The sequence below is a fragment of the Phocoena sinus genome, chromosome 9 (genome assembly GCF_008692025.1).
Source record: "Phocoena sinus isolate mPhoSin1 chromosome 9, mPhoSin1.pri, whole genome shotgun sequence".
In the NCBI taxonomy this organism is placed as follows: domain Eukaryota; kingdom Metazoa; phylum Chordata; class Mammalia; order Artiodactyla; family Phocoenidae; genus Phocoena; species Phocoena sinus.
In genome coordinates this window covers 48,999,608-49,017,068 of record NC_045771.1, presented here as the reverse complement: position 1 = coordinate 49,017,068, position 17,461 = coordinate 48,999,608, and the positions used below count along the sequence as shown (strand labels likewise).

At 38.0% G+C, this 17,461-nt stretch overlaps 1 protein-coding gene across 1 annotated transcript in view; it reads right to left on the bottom strand.

The window, feature by feature from the left end:
• The window catches only part of HIBADH (3-hydroxyisobutyrate dehydrogenase), a 105,440-nt gene that overhangs the window by 28,700 nt on the left and 59,279 nt on the right, over window positions 1-17,461 (bottom strand). The gene's annotated exons all lie outside the window — the stretch shown is intronic.

The window sequence follows — 17,461 nt, the reverse complement described above, 5'->3', positions numbered from 1 at the left end:
AGGCAGCCCCTTTGGGTGGCCAAATCAGAAAAAGGCTTTACCTTAAACAGACAGAAGGAGGTGAGAACACCAAGTCTGGCATGTGGAGAGTACACTGAATTTCACCCCCAATTCAGGTCTCCTCAGCAGGGCACGACCTTCAGAGCAGAACACCTTGAGAAGGCACGCCAGACCTATGTTCCAGCTCCAGTTCTGACAGGACAGGGTTATTCTGGGTAAATCAATTGCTTTGAGCCTTAGAGCCCTCTCCTATAAAATGAATCTCATCTCCAACTGTACCAATCTGTGACAATGACAAGTTAATCACAGGTAATCCACATATCAATTCAGCATTACTGAACTCCTACTACAACCCACAGCATTAGGCTAGACAACTTCAAGGCAGGGTTACAGTTCCTTGGCCCCAAAATCTTCCAATCCAAAAATGTCCAATCTAACGAGCTCAGCACGTTTCGTCCTCCCAGCCCTCCTCTCACACAGACCCCAACCTGGTTCTTCCTTCTGCACGTCCTTTCTCAGTTAAGACATTACTACTATCCGCACACACTAGAAACCCCACGGCAACATTTCTCAAGGCCAGTTCCTCAGAACACTACTTCTACAGGATGTTTTTGGATGTTTACAGTGATGTGGTAGCTATGTTGTTTGTTTCTGGCCAGTAAGGTTTCCCATTCTCCTTCTGTTAACAAATCCTGCCTCTCTGGCCAAAGAGTTGCGCTCATAGACAATAAGGGTGCTTCATCCTCAGGAAAACAGTACCTAGTCCATGGGGCCAAGGAAATACAACAAAACCAAGAGTTCTGTCCTAGGTTGCTAAGCTAAGGTTACTGAAGGCCCAGGTGAACAGTGTCTGCAGTAAAAGATAATGAGGTTGACAAGCAAAAGCACAGCAGAAACTAGCAGATAATAAAGACAGAAAAGAGTGTTTTAGCCGCATGAGGTGCTCAATTCTAGTCACTAAAACCCTGGCTCTTGAAGCTCTTCTTTCAATTTGAGAGCTACCCCAGTAATTTCCTACCCTCCTGCCCCCAGTCTGTCAAACTGATTAAAGGTTCTGTGGTCAAATACATACTGGGTTAAACAAAGTTAAACAGATACCTAAGAATTTAAGGGCTTACTTTAATATGCAGATATGCACTTTGAATAGTTCCAAAAGGGGGACAAAGAATGCATCATTTCTCAAATTTATTTGAATACAAAAAAAGAGACCTCCTCAGAATTAGTTTTCTCAGGAGCTATGTCTCAGGAAATGCTACTTCAGTCATCTGACTTCTTTTTAACTGTCTATATCCAGCTACTAATTTCTGTCGATTCTGATCTGAAATTTGTTTTGGTTAATATTTTCTCAGTGTGCTTTCTCTCCCCTTAATGTTTAATCTTTTTGTATAGCTTTTTTTTTCTTACTTTCTTTCCTTTTTTTTTTTTGGCCACGCAGCTTGGCTTACGGGATCTTAGTTCCCAGACCAGGGACTGAACCTGGGCCCTTGGCAGTGAGGGCATGGATTCCTAACCACTGGATGCCAGGGAACTACCTGTTTTCTTTTTTTAAAAGATGTTTGGTACATGACTCTTTTTGAATTATGGTTTTCTCAGGGTATATGCCCAGTAGTGGGATTGCTGGGTCATATGGTAATTCTATTTTTAGTTTTTTAAGGAACCTCCATACTGTTTTCCATAGTGGCTATATCAATTTACATTCCCACTGACAGTGCAAGAGGGTTTCCTTTTCTCCACACCCTATCCAGCATTTACTGTTTGTAGATTTTTTGATGATGGCCATTCTGACTGGTGTGAGATATCATCTCATTGTAGTTTTGATTTGCATTTCTCTAATGATTAATGATGTTGAGCATTCTTTCATGTGTTTGTTGGCAATCTGTATATCTTCTTTGGAGAAATGTCTATTTAGGTCTTCTGCCCATTTTTGGATTGGGTTGTTTGTTCTTTTGATATTGAGCTGCATGAGCTGCTTGTAAATTTTGGAGATTAATCCTTTGTCAGTTGTTTCATTTGCAAAATGTTCATTGCAGCTCTATTTACAATAGCCAGGACATGGAAGCAACCTAAGTGTCCATCAACAGATGAATGGATAAAGAAGATGTGGCACGTACATACAATGGAATATTACTCAGCCATAAAAAGAAACGAAATTGAGTTATTTGTAGTGAGGTGGATGGACCTAGAGTCTGTCACACAGAGTGAAGTAAGTCAGAAAGAGAAAAACGAATACCGTATGCTAACACATATATATGGAATCTTAAAAAAAAAAAAAAAAACTGGTCATGAAGAACCTAGGGGCAAGACGGGAATAAAGACACAGTCCTATTGGAGAATGGGCTTGAGGATACGGGGAGGGGGAAGGGTGAGCTGGGACAAAGTGAGAGAGAGGCATGGACATATATATACTACCAAACGTAAAATAGACAGCTAGTGGGAAGCAGCCACATAGCACAGGGAGATCAGCTCGCTGCTTTGTGACCACCTAGAGGGGTGGGATAGGGAGGGTGGGAGGGAGGGAGACTTAAGAGGGAAGAGATATGGGGACATATGTATATGTATAACTGATTCACTTTGTTATAAAGCAGAAACTAACACACCATTGTAAAGCAATTATACTCCAATAAAGATGTTAGAAGAAAAAAAAACAGATGTTTGGGTATGTCTCTTATAGGGGGTTGACAGCTGAATTTTTAAATTACAATCTCATGAGAAATGAATTTAATTTGCTTATATTTATTGTAATTAGATTTATTCCTAACACATTTTTCGTATTCACTTTCATTTTTCCTTAATTTTTTTTTTTCCTCTTCTCTCCCCTTCTGTTGGATTGAAAAAAGTTTTCTAAGATCCTTTTCTTCCCCCCTGTGGGCTCTGGAAGCTATGAATCACTTTTCTATTCTTCTGATGATAGTCCTCAAAAATTTTACAGATACAAAATTAACTATAAAATTTTCTAATAATATCTGAAGGTTTTCAGTGTTTCTATTCTCTTCTCAATTGTGAACCTTAGCATGCTTTAAGCCAGAGGACACCTCTCTACTCCCCCACCACACCCACACCTCAAATCTTAGTGTTGTCCAGTTTTAGTTTTATCTTTTTTTAACACACAAAAACAGGTTTTTTAAAGTCAGTCCTTTAAGTTTGTGATTTGATTTTTAAAATCATTTCATGTTCATGGTTGTTTCTTTTTTTTAAATTAATTTTTATTGGACTATAGTTGCTTTACAATGTTGTGTCAGTTTCTGCTACACAGCAAAGTGAATCAGCTATACGTATACATAAATCCTTATATCCCCTCTTTTTTGGATTTCCTTCCCATTTAGGTCACCACAGAGCACTGAGTAGGGTTCCCTGTACTACACCATAGGTTCTTGTTAGTTATCTATTTTATAGATAGTGGTGTATACATGTCAATCCCAATCTCCCAATTCATCCCACCCCCGACCCTTCCATCTCTGGTATCCATATGTCCATTCTCTATGTCTGTGTCTCTGTTTCTCCTTTGTAAATAAGTTCATCTGTATCATTTTTCTAGATTCCACATATAAGCGACATTATACGATGTTTGTTTTTCTCTTTCTGACGTACTTCATTCTGTATGACGGTCTCTAGGTCCAATACATGTCTCTGCAAATTGCAGTTTCGTCCCTTTTTATGGCTGAAGGTTGTTTCTTATATTTTATGCCTTTCTCCTTAGATTCATTTTTGATTCTTACTGAAGAATATTTAAAAATAATTTCTTAGGTAAGGTTATTATTATGATTATTTTCTTTCTTTACATGTGTAGAATTCCAGTTTGCAGGCTCACAAGAATGAGAGCTTTTTGTTTAATCCCTACTCCCCACCCTCCCACCTCTCCCTCTGGCCATCTGTGCTCACTTCTCCCTGTATATTTTATAGTTGACTCTTTTGGCCTCCCAGGCCCCCAGTTTAAGACCAGTTCTTACACTGGTGGGGGTTGGAGCTCCTGCTCTGTGGGATATTAGGGACATTCCAGAACCAGGCATGGAGTCAGCAGGCAGCTTGGTTCAGTGCCTGGTCTTACCATTGTAATTGTGTCTTCCCATGTCCTAGGTTCAGAACCTGCTTCTGGACTCAGAGCTTAGCTGGCTGATGGCTGTAATGCCACTCAATGCACTCTATTTCCACTCTATTTTTGGTCCGTGGAGACATGTATCTTATCTTAAAGCACAACTATGTCTTACTGACTTTCTCATATATTTGATTATAATATTCTACTATTTTCATGCACTTGGAACTAGTACATCAAAACATGAAGTTAGGGCTTCCCTGGTGGCGCAGTGGTTGAGAGTCTGCCTGCCGATGCAGGGGACGTGGGTTCATGCCCCAGTCCGGGAGAATTCCACATGCCGCGGAACGGCTAGGCCCGTGAGCCATGGCCTCTGAGCCTGCGCGTCCGGAGCCTATGCTCTGCAACGGGAGAGGCCACGACAGTGAGAGGCCCGCGTACCGCAAAAAAACAAAACAAAAAAACCCCATGAAGTTATTCTACCATCTTAACAAAATACATTTTATTTTTCTCTAATTGCTCTTTTCTTTCCATTATCATCTACTACGCTGGCTACGACTCTGTTCATCTCTCACCTAGAATATCGCAAAACTTAGGTGGTCTTCCTCAGTCTGCAAACACTCCCTTGAACCCAATTCTCACCAATCCATGAGAGCCATTCATCTTATGTGTCTCCTTGAAATCTTTCAATCTCTCTAATTTACCTCAAAATTGGAGTTTTCTTAGCATGGCATGCTAGGTCCTTCAAGGTCTGATCTCGCTCACCTTTCTAGATTAATTTCTCAGCCTCTGACATCCAACGCCTGACACTCTAGCCAAACCAGATGACTCTTTCTTTTCCCCACTAGAAAAGATGAACATCTTTCTTGCCTCCCACACTCACGCGGTCTCCTCTTCCTGGTATGTTGTATCCACATGCACTCCCTACTCCAGCACCCATCTCAGGTTCTGCTTAGCCAGCAAAACTGTACTTACTCCCCAAAGTTCAGGTGAAGGGCTATATGCAACCACCATCCCCTAAAGTACTCGGTAAGCCTGTCTATGCATCCTCCTCAAGTGCTTTATTCATCCCTATGTTCTCAATCACATCACTCTGTTATACTTGTTTACCTGTTTGCTTGCCCTAGACCATGAGCTCTTTACATAATGGCCATTTAACAAACTGACAGAAATTTCCAGCAAAGAGAGGTAGAGGAGGTCTTATAATGTAGAAAATAATGACTAAGAGAAATAATGAATAGCATTTTATTAAGAATTTTTTTTCTTGATTTGTCAATGAAAACAGAAGGTGAGGAAAGCCATGGAAATCTGTATGATACAATGTATAAAATACTATTGAGTTCTGGTCACTGTAATATCAGAAAGAAAGTCATTACATACTTAAAAAGAATAAAAAAAGAGGGTTTGCTCAAGCACTGTTGGTGGGAATGTAAATTGATACAGCCACTATGGAGAACAGTATGGAGGTTCCTTAAAAAACTAAAAATAGAACTACCATATGACACAGCAATCCCACTACTGGGCATACACCCTGAGAAAACCATAATTCAAAAAAATCATGTACCACAATGTTCACTGCAGCTCTATTTACAGTAACCAGGACATGGAAGCAACCTAAGTGTCCATCGACAGATGAATGGATAAAGAAGATGTGGCACATATATACAATGGAATATTACTCAGCCATAAAAAGAAATGAAATTGAGTTATTTGTAGTGAGGTGGATGGACCCAGAGTCTGTCACACAGAGCGAAGTAAGTGAGAAAGAGAAAAACAAATACCATATGCTAACACATACATATGGAATCTAAAAAAAAAAAAAAAAAAAAAGGTTATGAAGAACCTAGGGGCAGGACAGGAATAAAGAGAAGATGTAGAGAATGGACTTGGGGACACAGGGAGGGGGAAGGGTAAACTGGGATAAAGTGAGAGAGTGGCATGGACTTATATATACTACCAAGTGTAAACTAGATAGCTAGTGGGAAGCAGCCACATAGCACAGGGAGATCAGCTCTGTGCTTTGTGTCCACCTAGAGGTGTGGGATAGGGAGGGTGGGAAGGAGACGCAAAAGGGAGGAGATATGGGGATTTATGTATATGTATAGCTGATTCACTTTGTTATAAAGCAGAAACTAACACACCATTGTAAAGCAATTATACTCCAATAAAGACGTTTAAAAAAAAAAAAGAGGGTTTGGTGTTAAAAAACCAACCAACAAACAGAAGTTAACTGAATAAATTTTAAAGAACTTATTGGATTTATCCAATGCTTCATCAATCAGAGAGCAACCAATCTAAAAGACAGAAAGGAGTTCTAAGGAGCTATACAAAACAAAAGATTTTACAGGAGGAAGGGAGTGGGAACAAGGAACTTATACTAGACAAAACAGCACATTGGTTTTTGGAAGGTCATTTTCCTTTAGGTGATATCAGGGGTGCACTGGGCAGATTACCTAACTAGTGCTGATCAGGCAATTCCTGATGGACTGGTTTAAGATTACATTTCTGGGAGAGCTGAAACTGTAATTAAGGCAAGTCTCAGTTTGGAGATGTGGGGCTTCGCATCAGTGACTCCATTTTGGGCCTGTTGTCTTGTTTTTAACAATTGCTAATCGTAGGATTAAAAAAAATATAAAGAAAAAAAATTTTACCCACTAAATTTAAAAATACACACACACACAAACACACATATATAAATATATACAACAAGAATTAAGTACACTGTTCAGGAAAATACTTTTTACCAAAGAAAAATGATAAAGAAGCCATATGTCATAAAATAATCAATTGCATGACTCCCCATCAAGCTTCCAAAAACAAACAAAACACTGGATCATCAACTGAAAGACGATTCAATAAATATTATATACCAGGAAGTATCCACTATGCCCAAATCTAGAAACTAGATTCAAGCAGTATTCACCAAAATATAAATACATCCTTGCAAAACTCATGTTTATCTTCTCAAGTCAAATACATGTGTGTATGTGTTTGTATGTCTTGAAAGCTTGACTAGAGGGTGAAACCAAGAGTCACATGATCAAAGGTGTAAACTGCATTTCTTTCCTTGCCCTCTTCAGGGACTCTACTAAATTATCACCAAAAATGTATTCTGAAAATAAAATTTATATTAAAGATAACCATAAATTAGAGAATATATAGTTTCAATTTAATGAAGAAAACAGTCCACTCTCCTTCCATAAGCTGCAGTATTGGAAGAAATGTCCATCAGTAAGTTAGTTCACTAATCCTAAGACTCAGTTTTCTCTTTTGTTTCTTTTTTTTTTTTAATTGGAGTATAGTTGATTTACACTGTTTTTACTTTCTGCTGTACAGCGAAGTGAATCAGTTATATATATATATATACATATATACATTCTTTTACATTCTTTTCACATACAGATTATTACAGAGTATTAAGTAGGGTTCCCTGTGCTATACAGTAGGTTCTTATTAGTTATCTATTTTATATATAGTAGTGTGTATATGTCAATCCCAATCTCCCACTAACACTTGTCATTTTGTTTTGTTTTTTCCATAGTAGCCGTTACAATGAATGTGAAGTGGTATCTCATCGTGACTTTAATTTGCATTTCCCTAATGATTAGTGATGTTGAGCATCTTTTCATGTGCTTATTGGCCATTTGTATACCTTCTTTGGAGAAGTCCACTCAAGTCCTTTGGCCAATTTTAAATTGGGTTTTCTATTATTGTTGTTGACTTAACTTTATTTTTCAAAATGTGTTTTGAAAATTAAAAAGGAATTTAGGAGCTCTTTCCTATACTCAGCTTGCTTCCTTATAAAATACTTTCAAAATCTATTCAAAATTTGCATTTGCATTCTCCCAGAAGTCTTACTTTAGCTGCATCGCAGTTGAATATATATTTTTTCCATTATTGTTGAGTACTATTCTTTTTCTCTCATATGACTTCTTTGAGTAAAGAATATGAACTCTTTAGAAATGTGATTTTAAATTTCAAATGTATAGAAGGTTTTAATTGTAATTAAATTGCATTGTTGTTAGACAATGCAGTCGATAAGATATAGATTCTTTGGAGTTAGAGACTTGCTTTATAGCCAACTTTGTGGTCACTTTTTAGTACTTTTTCCGTATGTCTTGAGAAATACATTTCTTCTTCAATTTCTGGGTATGAGGTTCTATACACGTCCTCCAGATCAAGCTTGTTAATTGTGTTACTCAAATCTATTGCATCTTTTTTTTTTTAATTGATAATCAATTGCTTAAGAGAGGTATACTGAAATCCACTATTATGGTGGACCTTTACCAATTTCTCCCTGTGGTTCTATTCTTTTTTGCTTCACAAATTTTGGATGTTACTTTATTACGTGCAGTACATAATGTTTTTAAAGTAGGTCTGCAGGAGATAAATTCTCTTAGTTTTCCTTTAGGTGAGAATGTCTCTATTCCACCTTCATTCATGAAGGATATTTTGCCATATACAGAATTCTGGTTTCAGCACTCTAAAAATGTTGTTCTACTGCCTTCTGGGCTTCATGGTTTCTCTGAAGTCATTCAAATCATTGTTCCTCTGTAATGCATCATTTTTCTCTGGCTGCTTTCGAGATAATTTTCTTTTTCTCTGATTTTCGGCAGTTTGGTTATGATATATCTGGGCATGAATCTCTGAGTTTATTCTGTTTCAGGCTCACTGAGCTTACTGGATTTATAAGTTTGTCTTTTGTCAAACTGGGGGCCCTTTCAGTCATTTTCTCAGTCATTTTTTTCTTCAAATATTTTTTTCTGCACCACACTCTCTCATCTCCTTTTGGAACACCAATGGCACAAACATTAGACCTTTTGATGTGATTTCACAGGATCCTAAGGCTCTGTTCGTTGTTTTAAAGTCTTTTTTCTCTCTGTTGTTCAGAACAAATAATTTGTATTCATGTCATTTCTATCTTTGAATTCACTGACTCTTACCTTTGTCATATCCACTCTGCTTTGGAACACTTAGTGATTTTTTTCAAATTTCTAGGTACTGTTTTTTTCAGTTATAAAATTTCAATTTGGTTCTTTTTTATAGCTTCTATTTCTTTACTTCTTGGAACATGGTTATGATAGCTATTTTGAAGTCACTGCTTGATATGAAACATCTGGGTAATCTCAAAGTTGGCATCTTGATTGTCTTTTCACTTGAGAATTTATCAGATTTTCCTGCTTCTTTCCATGTCAAGTAATTTTTCATCATATCACAGACATTTGGAATATTATATGCTATGGGACTTTGGGTCTTGCTCAAATTCTATGGAGAATACTGTGTTTTGGTTTTTGTCTGTCTGTTTGCTTTAACAGACAATTGGCCAGGTTAGGGTCAAGCTGCACACTGCAAACCTTTTGTGGGTTGTGGTTTCAATGTGAGTTCAGCTTTCAAAGTCTCAGTGGTGCTATTTGAATTGTACTACATATGCATTAGCAGGGGCCAGTCTGATACTTAGGAGATGGTCTACCCCATAGTTAAGTTCTTAAAGCTTTTGGTATGCTGCTTAGGGTGAGATCCATGCTGTATGGCTCTGGGATGGACCCAACAGAACAGAAAGGTAGAGATTCTTGGCAGAGAAATATAGACTATTAAAAAGGACTAGGGCTTCCCTGGTGGCGCAGTGGTTGAGAGTCCGCCTGCCGATGCAGGGGACACGGGTTCGTGCCCCGGTCCAGGAAGATCCCACATGCCGCGGAGCGGCTGGGCCCGTGAGCCATGGCCACTGAGCCTGCGTGTCCGGAGCCTGCACTCCGCAACGGGAGAGGCCACAACAGTGAGAGGCCTGCGTACCGCAAAAAGAAAAAAAAATAGAACTCCTGTATGATTTATAGGAGTAAATGATTTATGTCTGTTTTTATGCCAATACATAATGTTTCGATTACTATGGCTTTCTAATAGTTTGAAATCAGGGAGTGTGATGCCTCCAGCTTTGTTCTTCTCAAGATTGCTGTTGCTATTTGGGGTCTTCTGTGGTTCTATACAAGTTTTAAGATTATTTGTTCTACTTCTGTGGAAAATGCCGTTGGAATTTTGACTGGAATTGAACTTAATCTATAGATTGCTTTGAGTAAGATGGATATTTTAACAATATTAATTCTTGCAATCCATGAACATGGAATATTGTTCCATTTATTTGTATCTTCTTCAATTTCTTTCATTAATGTGTTATAGTTTTCAGTGTACAGGTCTTTCACCTCCTTGATTAAATTTATTCATAGGTATTTATTCTTTTCAAAACAATTTTTTTTGTTTGTTTTTGTTTTTTTTTCAAAACAATTTTAAATGGGATTGTTTTCTTAATGTGCTTTAGGTGTAAAATGAACACCAGATTTTAAAAACTTAGTGTGGAAAAAAAAGGCTGCAAAATACTTCCATAATTTTTATATTGATTACATGTTAAAATAATATTTTAGGTACACTGGGTTAAATGAAATATTATTAAATTATGTTCCCATGTTTTTAATGTGAGTACTAGAAAATTTTTAATTACCTATACGGCTTGCATTATATTTCTATTGGACAGTGCTGTTCTCAGAGTTTAAACCTAAAAGTTAAAAAATTTGATACTGTATTGTAGCACACTATAAATAGAGAATCAAGAGGAAGAACTTGTTTTATAGAAAAGATGAGCTTGACTGAGAAAATGAGTTTAACTTAAGGAGTCCAATAGATTAAAATCCAGGTCTAGAAAGTAAAAAACCTGTGATGGAAATACAGAATTAGGAAAACACTTCAGAGATGAGCTACTTAAATTTTGGAAGAGTAAATAAATGCTCATAGGAAAAGTTAGAGCCCACAGCTTAGAAAGAGGAAGAAGCAGCAGTAGGTAGATTTTCTCAAAGAACAGGAAGGGCTGGCATCCTGGCTGGCATTCCAAGCTGGATCTCTAAAATCACTTCCCACAGAAACATGATACTAATCGTAACTTAGGAATATTGTGTTGACTACATTTGAGGTAGAAAAATAAGGACCTAAATATATTAGAAAATGTGTCCAAGGAAAAGTATATTCCAAATTCAAACAGGTAACATTTTACCTTTTTATAAACACTCTGCAAGTTAGTGTCTATCATAATAAAGTACATACTTTATTCCTCTAATAATATGGAATTTACATATGTATTCAGTCACTGGAAATAATAATTGAAAAGAGCTGGAGAATACAGTTCAAGTTCAAAATGCACATATCCTCCAACTTTTTTAAATTTTGATAAAGACACAAGAAATTTGTAGCTGTTATAAGCAAAAGGTTATTATTATTATTTTTTTTTTTTTTGTGTTACGCGGGCCTCTCACTGCTGCGGCCTCTCCCGTTGTGGAGCACAGGCTCCGGACGTGCAGGCTCAGCGGCCATGGCTCATGGGCCCAGCAGCTCCACGGCATGTGGGATCCTCCCGGACCGGGGCACAAACCCGCGTCCCCTGCACTGGCAGGCGGACTCTCAACCACTGCGCCACCAGGGAAGCCCGCAACAGGTGTTTTTTTTTTTTTTTTTTTTTTTTTTGCGGTATGCAGGCCTCTCACTGTCGTGTCCTCTCCTGGGGCGGAGCACATGCTCCGGACACGCAGGCTCAGCGGCCATGGCTCACGGACCCACCCGCTCCGCGGCATGTGGGACCTTCCCAGACCGGGGCACGAACCCGTGTCCCCTGCATCGGCAGGTGGACTCTCAACCACTGCGCCACCAGGGAAGCCCCAAAAGGTTATTTTTAACTAAACTCTCAATCTCTATATAAATAGAGCTATGCAAATATGAGAAACATCATTTCAAAGAATTAAATACATTTTCCTCTCCCCTAGGTGACTTAATAAAGAACTATTTGTACTTAATAAGAACTGTTTGTATTTTAGTACTTTTATTTGCCAATTTATTTGCCAAGAATCCTTGGACTCAATGGATCTGCAATGTGGCTGAGGAGAGAACACAGGTACACAAGCCATTCCAATGCAAGGTGGGATAGTAAGTGCCCTATATGTTACGGTGGTTCACAGGAAGGGTGACCTACCTCTACCTAAGGAAAGTATCACAGGAGGTGGCATCTATGTTGGGCTTAGAATTTGACAGACAGAAAGAGGAAGAAATTAAAATCCCAGTAAAAGAAAAGTATAAACAAGAACCGGAGACTTGAGTAAATGAAGTATACATTTAAGAAATAGTCAAGGGTCCAGTTTGGCTAGAAGTTAAGGCATGTGAAGAGAAGTAGTAAGAAACAAGCATAGAAGAGTCAGTTGGCTCCAGACTGTGGAGGACCTTGAATGGCAGGCTGGGAAGACTGGGCTGGCCTGGGTGAACAATGTGTCAGGTGCAGACAGAAGCAACCCTGACAACACTGAGTGGATACAGGTGGCACCTCCTACCTGTGAATGCGGAAACTCGGGTACCGAGGACCGACTGTTCTATGCCTTTTATATAAGAGACTTGGGCACAGGTGGAGTTTGGTAACCTCAGGGGGTCCTGGGACCAATCCCCTGTGGATACTGAGGGCTGACTGTATAAGCACTCAGCAGTTGCCTAGAAGCAGGGATAGTAAGGGCAACAAGAAGCAGAGGAAGTCTGAGCAGCAAAGCGCTGAGGTACCTGCTTTCTGAGCAGAATGCACAGAATTGTTTTCAAGAAAATGAAGCACGTGTGCACGTGTTCCGTTTTCTTCCCTGTGATTAGCAGGCCTCCTCTTGGGCAACCAGCCTCGTCTTTAAGGAAGAAAACAAATTTTTATCACGAGCGGGGAAACCTGCCTTTTCCTTAATGGATTCTGAGCTGGACAGGCTGAGGAGAGACATCTGCTTGGAGCAGCGGTGGCGGTGGCAGCAGCAACACAGCACACTTGCTCACACGCATACAGTCTTCCCTTTGCTGGCTGGCTCAGTCCAAGTCGCCCACCCTGGGATGCCTTTAATATATGCAGTAAGAGTCACATTCTACTACTCACTGAATCAAGGTTGGAAAGCTTGAGGAGAAACAGTCACTGAGTAAATAAACCAGCTGATTCACATTAAAGTAGAAAAGGAGCCCAAAGGAGGGAAGAAAGAAACCAGGTGAGACAAAACAGAGAGCAGAGATGGGATCAAGAGAAACCAAGAATGAAGCATGAAGATTTGAGACAGGGGAAAAAGGGTGGAATGGACCAGAACCATTACATCTACGATCACATAAATGGATCTTTCATTTACAGTGGAACTTTAGTTCAAAAGAACCTTTGGTCCATGAAAGGGGTGAAGGTGATAACAAAGTTAATTACATCTCATAATTAGTAATTAAGACTAGATAACAAAGCCTTTGGCAATACTACTCCAATGATGGAGGACCAGCATCTCAGAAATAGTATATTAGCATAAGCACATATGCAAAATACATAGAATCACTGCCACAGTTAACTTGTCATTGAATGATTAAATATGAATTCATAATTAGAAAAACCCACACTGTAATTTATTGGCTTTCCTGACTGTTCTGGTTCATTAAACGTTGATTACTAAACAGTGACCTCTAGTGGCCTGTAATTTTCTAACGCTATGTTTCTCTTTGAGTCAGCATAGATTCCAAGAACGTGTTTATTCTAAATAAGGCTGTTACTTTAAAGATGTTAATATTCCTTTTCCTTATAAAGGGAAATATTTCTTTTACCGTCTCTCCTTAAAAAACATTCTGTGTGACAAATACAAAGTGCTAAGTAAGTTTTTCTGCTTCTGCCCAAGTGTCACATATTCATTAACAAATCGTTACTGAGCACCCATCTATATATGACCCTGAGCTGGGTGTTTGGGGTATTTTATTACTACTTGGAAACTGACTTCATTCATTCTACACTGTCCAATCAGAAACTAAATTAACATTAATACAATAGTAATGCTACTACTATTCATTGCCTATACACACACGGGACATGCTGAAAACACATTTTAATTTAAAACTCAAAGAGACTAGTAACTTCAGATTCACTGCATACTGAACTACTGAAGTTTATCTTAAAAGGTAGTTGCTTAGCAGCTGTTCTTTAAAAATCTAGCCCATTTCTTAAAATTTTCTTTAAAAATAGGTTTTTCTAACAATGACACTTCTCAAGAAATCTACTTCCATAGTACATAAGTGAACTTTCCAAGTATCATCTCTCCCTTAAAATGAATACATCTTTTAAAAATATCCATATGCCTAAAATTTAAAATTAAACCCAACTTACAAGACTGTAAACATACTTGCTTCTATTAGTTGCTACGCAGGTATACTCATTCTTCAGACAGGTTCACAATATTAAGAGAAGACTTTGGGTATGTTATTAAAAGAATTCTACATCCCTTTGTCCCTTCAGATCAGTCAAAGTATTGATCCCAGTTCTCTAAAGTAGTGGCAATGCTGCAGCTTCTTTAGAGAACATGATTAAGCCTCCAATAAATTTAAGATGTATCAATAAACAAAAGAAAGACATACTTCCTCATCTACTATTTCTACAGAACACACTGGTGTGGGATACCAGTTGTTTTCCATGATGATTTAATATAGTAGCTGGATAATGAGTTGTACCTTCTGCAACAACCGAATCACCATTTAATGCTATTATCAACAGTTCATGACCCACCAACAAGAAATGTCAACCTGATTAATCTAAACACTGCTGACCTCAATAAAAAAAAAAAAAGGAAAAAAACTTACTCCCCACTGTTATTAACATCTACTGTTCCTCAGTATGAAAATACAGAAAACAAATCTTTAGACGAAAAAAGTATTTTTAGAGAATGTGGTATGCAAGTTTTGCTAAGTGAAAGTTAATAAGAGTTCTGAAAAGGTAGAGCTGAAGACAATACTTAAATATAGACATTTGTTACAACTAAGGGAACTATTTTTTTGGAGATACCTGTTCTTATAAGTTCAATATGTTATTTAAAATATTTGCTTTATTTTCTTAAACAGAGAACATCCTAAACCAGGGTTAGAGTAAGATGTCATTTTGGTTTTAAAGTTCACTGTTAAACTCTTACTTCTTATACACAAGTTTCAAAATTAACCAGAGACAAGCCCAGAATAATCTAAAAATACAGATTGTGGAATGCCATTTGCTCCCATGAGCATAAGGTATAAGAGTGCTGGTATGAAATACTTATTTTCTTGGTATTATTGTAGTATACCCGCTTGCATTTCAGCCTGTTTCCGTTTTACACAACGGGCATTTTTGATGGGATGTAAACCTGAAAGGGTTGCATTTCAGAAGAATTTATTTAATGCTGCTGTTCTAAGATTTCTATGAGGTAACAGAAAAGCACACACCCTACCATCAGGTTTCAGAAAGGCTCATTAGATCACAAATTGGACAGCTGATTTTTGCTTAATAAAAAAAACTTTCTTCTTCACAATATGCCAGGTTTTCAGTATCTACAAAAAAACAAATTCAACTGTTGCTTCCTTGTACCTGACTGAGACGCTAAGGAAAGCACCTGAGAATAGGCAGAACAAGTCAAGATTCTCTACAATTGAATGTCAACTTTTTTTTTTTTCAAATCAAACCCTGTACGGTAACTAAAAAGGTTTGACCTGAGACCAATAATAAGGAAATAATCAGACAAATCCAGAATGAGAAAAATTTTCCATAAGATGACTTATCTGGACTCCAAAAATGTCATCATGAAAGTTTTTTTTAAAGGAAGAATATGGGAACTGTTCTAGATTAAAGAAGGCTGACAAAACATGACAATCAAATGTAATACATGAACCTTTATTAGAAAGTGGATCACAGAAAAGGAAAAGCCCAGTTATTTGGGGGAGTAATTGAGAAAATCTGAATATGGGCTATATGTTAGATGACACTGAATCATTGTTAAATTTCTCGGATGTGATAGCAGTCTTGGATTTATACAGGAGAATGTCCTCGTTCTCAGGAGATTTATGCTAATGGTTTTTAGATGGGAGTGAATGCTTCAGCCAAAAAGAACAAAGTATGAGGGGCTTCCCTGGTGGCACAGTGGTTGAGAGTCCGCCTGTCGATGCAGGGGACACGGGTTCGTGCCCCGGTCCGGGAAGATCCCACATGCCGCGGAGCGGCTGGGCCCGTGAGCCATGGCCGCTGAGCCTGCGCGTCCGGAGCCTGTGCTCCGCAACGGGAGAGGCCGCAACAGTGAGAGGCCCGCGTATCGCAAAAAACAAAACAAAACAAAAGAACAAAGTATGGAGGGAAGAGTCTACAAATTGAAATGAAAAACAGAACAAACACAACGTCGTAAATCAACTATACTCTAATAAAATTTAAAAACTGAACAAATAAATAGCACTGATCCACATATAAATGGCATGTCTGTATACTTATTATTTAGAAATGTTTCACAAATTCTACTTTTACTGTGTCTTTTAAAAAGTCAGAAGGTGAAGGAGGAAAAATTCTGATGGAAAGACCAATGGAGGTAAATACTTGCATCTTGATTTACAAAAGATACTTTCCTAAAACATCTGAGTCAAATTTCTATAAATGGAGTAATTCTTCATTAATTTACATTATTATATTGCTGAGTTACTCTGTATCTCCATTTTTACAATCAGGTTTACATATGTGCTTTCTGTCCCTAGTAGCTCTGAGTCTACCCTGGCAATAGCTTCCCAAGTAAATGACTAACCACACTAATGGCATTTGTTCTAGGCTATCTACCACGGCATACATATAGAAATTACCTGAGTGCCATTTTATGTTTGTTTTACAAATAAAACTTCAACTGCCAAAAAACAAGCTAGTATCTTTATCCTAATATTATCTGACTGACATCAGTAAGTAAACAGGGCTCAGGGACTATTTCTGTAACATAATGCCATGCTGTTGAGTTACAGTCCATGAAAATCCATAATGCTTACTTCTGTACTAAACCACATGCATGTACATTGCACATGTACATTTTCAAAATACACAGAAGTCCGAATAGCCACATTTCTATAAATTAGGATTTAGGGAAAAGAGATATAGAACAAATTGAAATATGTGTGGCTGTTTTTCCTATGAGTTTCATGAAACAGAGGTGTCAGGAAAATAAACACTCCTCTTCTGATTTTAATCAAAGGAATTCAATCAATTAGATTACGGCCACAATAGAATCTGCCTCCTTAACAGGAGAGAAAAAGGATGGAGCAGGCATTTGAACCCAGGCCTTCTGAGCAGCAGATTTATACAGATCCACTCATTTGTGGAAATGCCACCAATGAAATCCATTTGAAAAGGCTTGAGCACTTAGATATCAGAAAAACCTCAGCTCTCAGTAACCAAAAAATATCCAAATAACTAGAATTATCTGCAAAAAAATTCTAGGAAAAAATTTCAGATAAGCATATTCGTAGGATCTCAGTAGAAAACTCTTTAAAGCAATTATTTTTTGGTGAACAGATGTGAACTTCTAATTATAAAACATAGGGAAAGATCATTTATTAGGTATGTATGTTTTGTCCTTTTCAGAGCTTATA